The sequence below is a fragment of the Sciurus carolinensis genome, chromosome 1 (assembly GCF_902686445.1).
Source record: "Sciurus carolinensis chromosome 1, mSciCar1.2, whole genome shotgun sequence".
NCBI classification, from domain to species: Eukaryota; Metazoa; Chordata; class Mammalia; order Rodentia; family Sciuridae; genus Sciurus; species Sciurus carolinensis.
This window is the reverse complement of record NC_062213.1, coordinates 116,106,323-116,117,110: the sequence shown is the minus strand read 5'-3', so window position 1 is coordinate 116,117,110 and position 10,788 is coordinate 116,106,323. Positions and strand designations below refer to the sequence as shown.

Below are 10,788 nucleotides of genomic sequence, written 5' to 3'. Positions count from 1 at the left end.
CGAGCTATTATTAAATAGAAGGATCTAATATGTTGAAGCAGGCCTAATTATTTAATGGTTCTTCCTTATGTTTATATCCAAACCATATTATGTCTTTCATTTTCATGAGCCAACACACAGTTTATGGGTGGGCATGCAGTACTTTTTAAAGAGATGAAAGAATGAGTTGTGGAGAAGATGCATGGGGATCATTGAATGAACTTAACTGAGATTGGCAACCAGCCTTAAACAGAATATATGTCAGCCTGGTAACTGGTGGAGGAAATATTTTGAGCATGATGTTATGTGAGAGTTAATAATCAGAATCCTGATTTAATCTGACATTAACCTATATAAACAGTAACAAAGACAGATGAGTCACATTAATTTTATGCACCTTTAAATATTTTTTTTGGTTTCTTCTACATAGAAATTTTACTGTCACATATATAAATAAATTTTTAAAAATTCAATACCACAATTCTTTTTTATAATATTTGATATAGATAAGAGTTCCTTAAAATAAATGAATAAGCAAATGGATTTATAATCACCTAAATGCTAATATGAAGAAATTTCACCATGAGTTTCATTGAAGCCACTTCATTTGTGCACAAATTATCTGTACAAAATTGTTGACACCTTTTCACTTATTTGTTATTTTACTTATTTATTTATTCAAGAAAAAAACATTTTAATGGTTACTTATTATATGTCATGTCAATAATTACTTTGTGTCTATTTTGAGATGGATTACTGAAATATCTCATCTGACTACACAAAGTATACTCAAATGAAGCTATAATAGAGGTAAGCTATACAAAAGAATATACAGGCAGACATCAAGGAGGTCCCAGACATCAAAACAGACAAATGTATTCAAGGTCTTCTCTCATTCTCTCATGACATGCTTCCATCTCATTATCACAAACCATGATATATCTTGGTGTCAGGGAATCTGAGCTTGAGGTTTACCTGGGTGTTTGTCTAGTTTTCAATACTCCATTAGTCACATAGCCAAAACCAGATTGAATAATCTATTAAACCAAGTGCAAATCATCAATCTACATTTTCTGTAAATGATGTTCTCATACCTCTAAGGGAGTTTCAGAACTTTATGTATGCCAAAATAAATCACTAATATATCATTTCATGCTATTTTTGCCAAAGTTATTAAAATGAAACTGTGGAAACATATAGGCACTATAGATCAGCTACAAGTCAACCTTATTTTGCATATTCTTCTTTCCCTGAATATTGGAAGTCAAAATGCACTTTTTATTTTTTCAGGTTGAGGTGCTAGAGGACTGGACAGGGTATAGGAATTAGCTCCTCCTGAGGGAAAACAGTGTCACAGTAGAGTGAAGGTAAACTGTTTGATGAATGTTGCCTCATGTAGAGAATATGATTTTTATCCCTCCATGGCTACTATTCATAAATGTCCAATATGTTCTGTGTGTTGAAAGTCTCATTTCTGCAAATTGCAGGAGCAGAGTTCCAAGTCATCTGACTCCTATAGAGGTTTACAGTAAGAGTCACTTATTAGAAAGGAGATTAGGGTGAGAATGAGGCACTTATTTTCTTGTCCCCTTCCTGAGGGTTGGTGGTGAGTTGGACGTTTCACCCCTCTCTGTAATCACATAGTTCCTCTCTGCCATAGTTTTGTCTCCAGGATACAGCAATTTACCACCCCCCTTTTTTTTTTTCAATTTAGTCTAAGGTTAAATGATGGTTGCCAGCTGCATTTACCAACTCTAGGGTACTCTACCATCCTTGATGCTAAAATTCTGCTGTCACAGAAGAATATTAGAAAAGATTCTGGAGCCAAAGTGCTAATTACTAATTTTTGTTTCCTACACAGAACCAGACTCTTTCATCTTTTATTCCTTTTGTTTAAGATATTTCTCTGCACCATGCTGCCTTTTTTTTTTCATAATTTCCTCAAACTGAACTAATTTATGCTTTCCCCTTAGAAGTTAATTCATCTAGGAAAATACCCTATTTGAAGTACTAGATGGTCTTCTCTGCCCCTGTGATTGATTGCCCAGCATATTGTACACCTCATCATGATATTTAAAACACTATTTATTTTTATTCTGAATCCCCATTTAACTGGCTCAATGAGAGAGAACGTGTTCATATCTTTATGACCCATATCATTCATACACATACACACACACACATATATATGTACACATATATAATATATATAATTTTTAAGAACTAATTTCGGTTTCTAAAGCATAGCAGACAAATAAATATTTGCTAAATCATATAGGTAAATCAAAGATAAATAAAATTGTAGCAGGTATTAATTTGAGTTCCTTTTCCCCAGTGTCATAAACACACTAATGTCTTCAGGGAATGGAATAAAGAAGTGTATTCTCTTAGGCACTAGACATACACAAATATGAGGTTCTCACACTTTCTGAAGGCTGTCCATTAGTCCATGCTAAGTGCTTGTCCACTGAAACACTCTACACTTAGGTTCTCCCTGTTCTTATTTGACTTTCTCTCTGTATCTGGAACTTCCATAGTGTGAATTACCATCAACAAGCTCATTTTTACTACTAAGAGTTTAATACATATCTTTTGCACTTTGGAGAAACTTTTATTATATAAAAACAATATTTTGGTCTCTTTTTTGTCCAAAAGAGAAGAAAGAAACTTATATAATTGATGATTCGGAGAAATCTACTGAATTTGCATTGGCTCCTTCTTTTGAGGATCTACTTACTCTAAGGAATATAGTCTAGTGTCTTGTAGCAGATCTTCCCCATGGGGGAAGTCTATAAACTTGGAATGCTAACAAAGAATGGAGGCAGCCTTTGCTTATTTCATGCATTCAGTATTTGTAAGACCACGTCAGCCATATGCTTCAGCTTTAACAGTGAAAAGGTTGAACTTTCATTCACAACTATCTGATTCTTATTCCAATTTGTTGTACCGTTAGGGAAAGAATGGAAAGGTTTATTTATTCAGAGTCTTAAAACTTCCTAAGAATTTTCACAATTGTATCACCAGCCCAGATCTCTGCTTTGTATTTCTTACCCTCCCACTTTGTGGTCTACATTGCAGATAAGCAAATTTCTCGGTTTCTGTAGAAACCATGAAATGTTTCATCTATAAGAATTGGCATCTGATATTCCCTGTGCTTGGGATTCTTCTCCTCATTTCTATGCCTATTTAACTTAGTCACCTTTTAATTAGTACATTAATATCTTAATATTTACTGTATTCCTGCTTGAATTTTCCTTTATCCCTGAACCTTGGGCAAGAATCTTCCCCCAAGAAGATACCCTCCACTAAACTCTTTTAAATTTATTGATGTACTAACTTTACTAAATGGAATTTTCCCATTTCTTATTCAGTGTCCCTCTTCAAGATTACTGACAGAATCTGTGTCTTCTTCAATATTTTATTCTTAAAACATAAGACCCATCATGTACGGAAGTCTCTAGTGAGTAAAGAGTGGCTAAATAATAATAATAGTAATAATAATAATAGTAATAATAATACCTCTTGAATTTTCAGACATAAATCTAATTAATAATATCTAAATGTTTAGTTCAAGAAGCCTCAATATTTTTCTCCATTGAACTGCTTTTATTTTTCTTTTCGTAATTTCTTTATTTATCTTAAAATTAAAGGTCATTAAATAGGTCTCAGAGAAAGAATTATTTGACAAATAAAGTAAATACACACCGATGTAATTTCAGGAGTAATTTAAAGAGCATAGTAATATAAAGATTAATAAGTAAAGGAGTATAAGTAGATTTCCTCCAAATGTTGAAAGTAATATTTAAAACTTAATTATGGGTTTATGATGACTTTTTAGAAAGGCATTCAAATTGTATTATATCTGGAAAAAAAAGACAAAGGGGATTGTAAAATTGTTGTCCAGAGAAAGTTTCAAATGACAGAAAACTTAATCTTATTGACAGGTAAATACATAGTAAAATAATTTATAGATAGATATTCAGTAATAAAAATAAAATGTCCTGGTCACTTATTTTCTCTCATAATAGGAAGAAAATACTATGGCCTATATTTACAAATATTAAAAATCTGCAGGATTTTCAGTTCCTTTCCGTCAATCTCATACTTACTGAATCTATTGAATTACTAATTGGGTTCTCAAATCACTAAATAATAAAGTGAATGTCCTCCAACTTGAATTTATGGAAAGCACTATATCTAACAAAATTAATCTTAAAGTCCCCAAATACAATTCTGGATGACAGATCAACCTGATTTTTACTAGGTATCTAAATCAATGATTTCTCCATCTCCCCATAATCTGCTTGAGCAGTCCACAATTTACTTTTACTGGACAATATTTGAGACAATACTGCAGATTAACAGAAATAATATGTTAACTTTCAATGAGTCTCAATATGTAAAGTAACTATCTAACTCACATTTTAATTCCTCACCATTAAAAAGCAAAAACATGAAATTCAAGTAAAATAATCTGGGTTTTTATGCATCCCATAAAAAATGAAACAAGACAGAAGGAAACAAATTTTGAAGACACAATGTATCAATTTCTACAAAGTAGAAATAGAATTAAAAACTCATTAGACCATTCATATATTTTAGAACAAAGTTATATTTTTGAAAAGCACTTATTTTCTTCCTGTTTTTCTTCCATGTAAAATATACAACATTGCTTGTAGTAAAGTAATTTTTGAGTTTGAAGTTTTACAATTGAAATAATTTCTCTGAAGTGATATATATTATTGTGTTTCAATTAAATTAAACTATATAATAGCAATAAGATAAAATATAGTGTAAAAATATAATTACTTTAGAAAGTAAATATATTGCAGATGTTCATATAAAATAAATTTGTTGCTGACACTTTACAGAATATTAAACAAAATGTGAAAAAGATCAGTATGAACTGAATTTAAAAATTAAAACTTTTTCAGTTTCTTTTTGTATTTTTAATGTTTTAATTTAAAAATTTAATAAGACTATGTCTCTGTTTATTCAGTAACACTTTTCCCACATTTCCTACAATTTTTAGTTAGATTTCTCCTCATTTGACTTTTTAATGTCCATAAGAAAAATAACCCATAATTTTCTTTTTTTTAAAATTTGTTCTTATTAGATATACATGACAGTAGAGTGTATTTTGACATGTTATATATACATGAAGTATAACTTATTCTAATTAGGATCCCATTCTTGTGGTTGTACATAATGTAGAGTTACACTGGTCATGTATTCATATGAGAACATAGGAAAGTTTTGTCTGATTCATTCTACTGTTTTTCCTATTCCTACTCTCTCCCTTCCCTTCTTTCCCCTAATCAAATGGACTTTCATTCTTCCCTGCTTCCCTTTACCTTGTGTTAGGACCTATATATCAGAGAGTACATTCAGCCTTTGGTTTTGGGGGCTGACTTATTTCACTCTTCGGTATATATCCCAAGGGCTTAAAATCAGCATACTATAGTGACACAGTCGAATCAATGTTTATAATCCATGTTTTTCTCTAAGATACACTAAAACATGGGATCTTTTTCAACAGATTACAATGAGCGAAGAAATCACTTTGTAAAGTGAGAAGCACATACAGTTCTGCTGGTATCTGAGTGGGGATCCTGCAAGGCTCAACATAGAACAGGAAGGGGTGCTTCCTGTATGACGAAAGGAAACTGTTGTAGGTTGAATGCATTCCCCCAAATTCATGTGTTTGAAATTTAATCCCCAAAGTGTTGACAGGTAGGACACTGAAGAGGTGATTAGGTCACAAGGATTCTGCCTCATAAGTGTATTAATGTTATTACTGCAAAAGTGGATTGATTATCAAAAGTGTTTGTTACAAAAACTAAATTGGTGCACTTCCTCTCTCTCTCTCTCTCTCTCTCTCTCTCTCTCTCTGTGTGTGTGTGTGTGTGTGTGTGTGTGTGTGTGTCTTATGCCTGCTCTCTAATCTGTCTTTCTTCTATAAGGAAATGACACAACAAGAAGGCCCTCTTTAGATGCAGACACCTCAGTCTTGGACAAAAAGTTTATTGAGGAGCTCACAGTTTCAGAAGTCTCAGTCCATAGAAGGCTGGCTCCATTCCTCAGGACTCAAGGTGAGGCAGAACATCATGGTGGAAGAGTATGGTGAAGGGAAGCAACTCACATGATGATCAGAAGAAAACTGTAAGAAATAAATAAAAATGTTTTTATAAATCACCCAGTATTGTTCATTCTGTATTTGCAACACAAAACTGACTAAGGTGGTCCCATGCTGCCTTCCTATCTACAAATTGAAGTACTGAAACAGTGGGGTAATATTATTTATTCTAAGAGAAATGCAAATTCTTCCTATTCTTTCAATACTATTTTTAAGTTATATAATTGTATCCTCATGATACAGATGCTATGAATACGTGATCTCAACTAATATCTGTAGGTTTTTTTCAGAGAAATGTTTACCTTAAATTCTTCTACTCACATTTCTGATAGAGTTCTTTTGTTCCTGTTTATGTTCATAAAGGTGTGATGATAGTAATTAGATACATATTTTTTAAAGTCCCTATGACATATGAGGATAAAAAAGGAAAGAGGAAGGGTGTTAATGTGTTCCACATAAGACACAAAGTGGGAAAAATCAAATTTATTGATATTCAAGAAGGAAATTAGACAACTCTTATTTCAGAAAGATTAAGTGTAATGAAGAATCAAAATTCAGCCTGCAAAAATAAAACGAATGTTTCATTTCACGTATCAAAGAGATTATCATTAACTGGATAATTCACACATACACACACATGATGCATTCAGGCTACAGGACAATGATCTAGAGAAGTTTGTCATTTGAAGAAAAGACTCATTGTCACTTTTACATGGATCGACATAACTGACAAAATATGACTTTGTAGGATGGATATGACTTTCAGGTGTCTTCTCTTTAAGGAAGTTACAAAGCTAGAAAAGAGAAAAGTAGACTTCCTTTTTCCTTTGAGAATCGTATAAATGTGCATTTTTTAAATGATGGAGGTTGTCTGTAACATGATGCTCATACACTTTGCCACACAATTTTTGTTTCGATTCCTTCCTCCAATTTCTATTTTGACAAGTCAATGTCTACAGACTCCCCTTCTTCACACTTCAGATCACATATGAACTGGTCTCACTTCATCAATTATGCCAAATTTTTGTGAAACACATCTTCTGCCTTGACTCTAGACATTTTAGCTCTTATAGCCTTATCTGCACTTCATAGGTTTTTTTTTTTCCCTGTCTGAACAAAACCTTATCCTTTTCATTGTTTCTTGAACTCTTTCCTGACCAGACGTCCAACTTTTGATTCTATCCTGTGCTCTTATGGCATCTGAATATATTATTATGCATTTTAATTCTTTTCTTGTCACTTTCTATCCACAGACTATAAATCCTATGGCTGCAAAACATGAACTAATTTGATTTCTTCAGAAATTAAGTGTCTGTAGTTTATTATATGTTCAAAAATTATTAACTGGTTAATGAAATGTATTTTTTCTCATCTCCTTAGATAAATCTTATCTGTGTTACAAGAATTATACAACCATCTCTGTAATTCATTGACACAAAAGACCCTCATACACCTGTCTCTTTCAACTTGTTTTGTCTGAATATATGAGCACAACTAAATTCAAAATCATGATGATATAAATGGAAGAATATCTGAAAAGTGGCAATAGTGCTAACACTAATATATTTTGACAAGTATCAAATACTAAATATGTGCTAAATGAGGAATGGTTACTAAATAGTGTATAGTAGCCACAAATACCTCATGGGTTCCATCAAATTTATTTTCACAAATAATGTATGGTGTAGTTGCTGATGCCATATCTATCTAATACATGAGGAAATAAGTGATTTGTCCAATGCAGTACAGTTTAGGCCATGTGTATCAGAGTTAATCTGAGGTTTGTTTGGCTAAAAAGTTCATTATAATTTTAAATTACTGCATTATACAGTCTATACAAACCATTTTATGTTTAGACAATAAAAATATGCTGATCAATATGATTAATTTATTGTCAATTTTATCTTGTATCATTCTTCTCTTAGTTTATTTAGTCACTATTTTGTTCTCAAGTCCATGAAGAAGAGCACACAATCTCTCTCATAACTTTTACATAATGAGGTTAGAAGTCACCAGTTACACTCATCATACATGTGCAGAGGAAGTAGACCCTGCCCTAAAATCAATGCAAGAGACATCAGTTTATGTCAAAAGTTTTGGGAGCCATATAATGCTGAACACAGATTATTTATTATATTGTTTTAAGATTATTATGAGCCCTAACTGTCTCATTGGTAAAAAATTTAAAGCATAAATTTACCTTGAATTTAAGCAGATACAAAATAATATATATTCTAAACTGTGCAATTCTCTGTAATAATTTTAAATTTTTGAACCTTAAATCTAAAATTTTTTTTCATTTAAATTTCATTATATTTCTTTCCTGAAACTGAAGCTATAGGTTCCGAATATTTCCTGTGGGTCAATTGTATTTATAAAATAAAAATAGTAACATATTTCTTCATTGAGACTATGAATATGGCAATTTTACCAGTATTTATTCAAATTTATAACTACATTTTTATCATTCTCCAAATGTTTAGAATTTTGACATTGCCTTAGCTATACGTTGTTGACAATTAAGACTTTGCTTTTCCCTGACATGACTTTAAATGTCAAGAGGTTTAAGTCTTCAACCTCAAATTTTACCAAAATGTTAAAAAAGATCAAATATTTCTAGTTAATTAAATTAGGTTCAAAAAATTAAACCTGTGGAAAGTTCTCTGATATGTAGATGCAAACACACAACAAGGGACAGAGGGATAGAAGTTCAGTGGATTAGACAAAGAGGGATGAAGGGAAGGGAGGAGGATAGGAAAAGGAAAGATAGTGGAATGAATCAGACATAAATTTTCTATGTTGATATATGAATACACCATAGTGAATCTCAACATTGTGTAAGTCCACAAGATTAGGATCCTAATTAGAATAAGATATACTCCATGTATGTTTAATATGTCAAAATACACTCTATTCTCATGTATATCTAAAAAGAACAAATGAAAATTTTGATTAAAAATATTAAACCTATGACCATGAACAAAGGTGTGAAAATTCATGAAATTTTCGGGTCCCTTACTCTCATTTTGAGAGCAAGATTGAAGGTATTTGCAATATCAATATGTTAGACAATCCATTCATCTGCATGCCTCTCTGTTGGGAGTACAGTTTGCATATATCACTGAAGCATATCACAAGGATAATGTGGTCTTTCATGGGTCATTCACATGAAGAATCTATTATCTTATACTTTAATCGTTCAGAATGGAGAATGACTATGAAAAATAGTGCTTATGCTTTGGGAACTTCTTTAAAATTAATTTTCCATATCTTTGGACATGATTTTATATCCTTCCTAAAATTGTACTATTTGTAATATCTAAAATTAAAATCAAAAGTTACTAGGGATTAGAGGACTATAATAACAGGTTAATACTATTAAATCAAACTTAAGGGGTGGGCGGCGGCCGCGGCGAGGAGCGGGGGCGGGGAGGCGCCATCTGGCTCGGGCTCGGCCGGCGGCCTCGGCTGCCGGCAGAGTACTTGTGATTCCTCACATTTTTGCTGAGCTTGTAAAAGAGGCACTTGTATGGTGGATTAACAAGAAAACTGACATTTTGTGGAAAGTTTTCAATTGGAGAATATTGAATTTTCACCCTAGTCTAGCAGCTCTGCTGCTCACATAAATACAGATGAATGAAGACCCCATTCGGAAAGACACCTGGCCAGCGGTCCAGAGCTGATGCAGGCCATGCTGGAGTGTCTGCAAACATGATGAAGAAGAGGACATCTCACAAAAAACATCGGAGCAGTGTGGGGCCAAGCAAGCCTGTGTCTCAGCCCCGGCGGAACATCGTAGGCTGCAGGATCCAGCATGGGGTGGAGAGAGGGCAACGGCCCCGTAACCCAGTGGAAGGGGACCGTCCTGGACCAGGTGCCCCTGAATCCTTCTTTGTATCTTATAAAGTATGATGGATTTGACTGTGATTACGGACTAGAACTTAATAAAGACGAAAGAGTTTCTGCGCTTGAAGTCCTACCTGATAGAGTTGCAACATCTCGGATCAGCGATGCACACTTGGAAGACATAATGATTGGCAAAGCGGTGGAACATATGTTTGAGACAGAGGATGGCTCTAAAGATGAGTGGAGGGGAATGGTCTTGGCACGGGCACCTATCATGAACACGTGGTTCTACATCACCTATGAGAAGGACCCTGTCTTGTACATGTACCAGCTGCTAGACGATTACAAAGAAGGCGACCTTCGCATCATGCCTGACTCCAATGACTCACCTCCAGCAGAAAGGGAACCAGGAGAAGTTGTGGACAGCCTGGTAGGCAAACAAGTGGAATATGCCAAAGAAGATGGCTCAAAAAGGACTGGCATGGTCATTCATCAAGTAGAAGCCAAACCATCCGTCTATTTCATCAAGTTTGATGATGATTTCCATATTTATGTCTATGATTTGGTGAAAACATCCTAGATGTCATCATGAACTTTGCCAAATTTGTGCAAGTATTAAATGTATAAATTGTAGACATAAAGACTTGATTGCTTTCCAGTTTAATGACAGCTTAAATGTCCCTGCGAACCCACAATCTCTGCCAGCAGAACTGGTTTTGTTCTGAATAGTACAGATTGATGTGAACACAAAGCATTTTGTGTAAGGAGGACTCCTTCTCTTGTAAGTCTGTCTGTCTGTTGCGAGGGGAGTTACAGGCAAGTTTGGT

At 33.6% G+C, this 10,788-nt stretch overlaps 1 pseudogene; it reads left to right on the top strand.

Moving 5' to 3' along the window:
* The first annotated feature begins 9,584 nt into the window (after window positions 1-9,584).
* Window positions 9,585-10,541, top strand: LOC124958736 (spindlin-1-like; annotated as a pseudogene).
* Window positions 10,542-10,788: the final 247 nt, after the last annotated feature.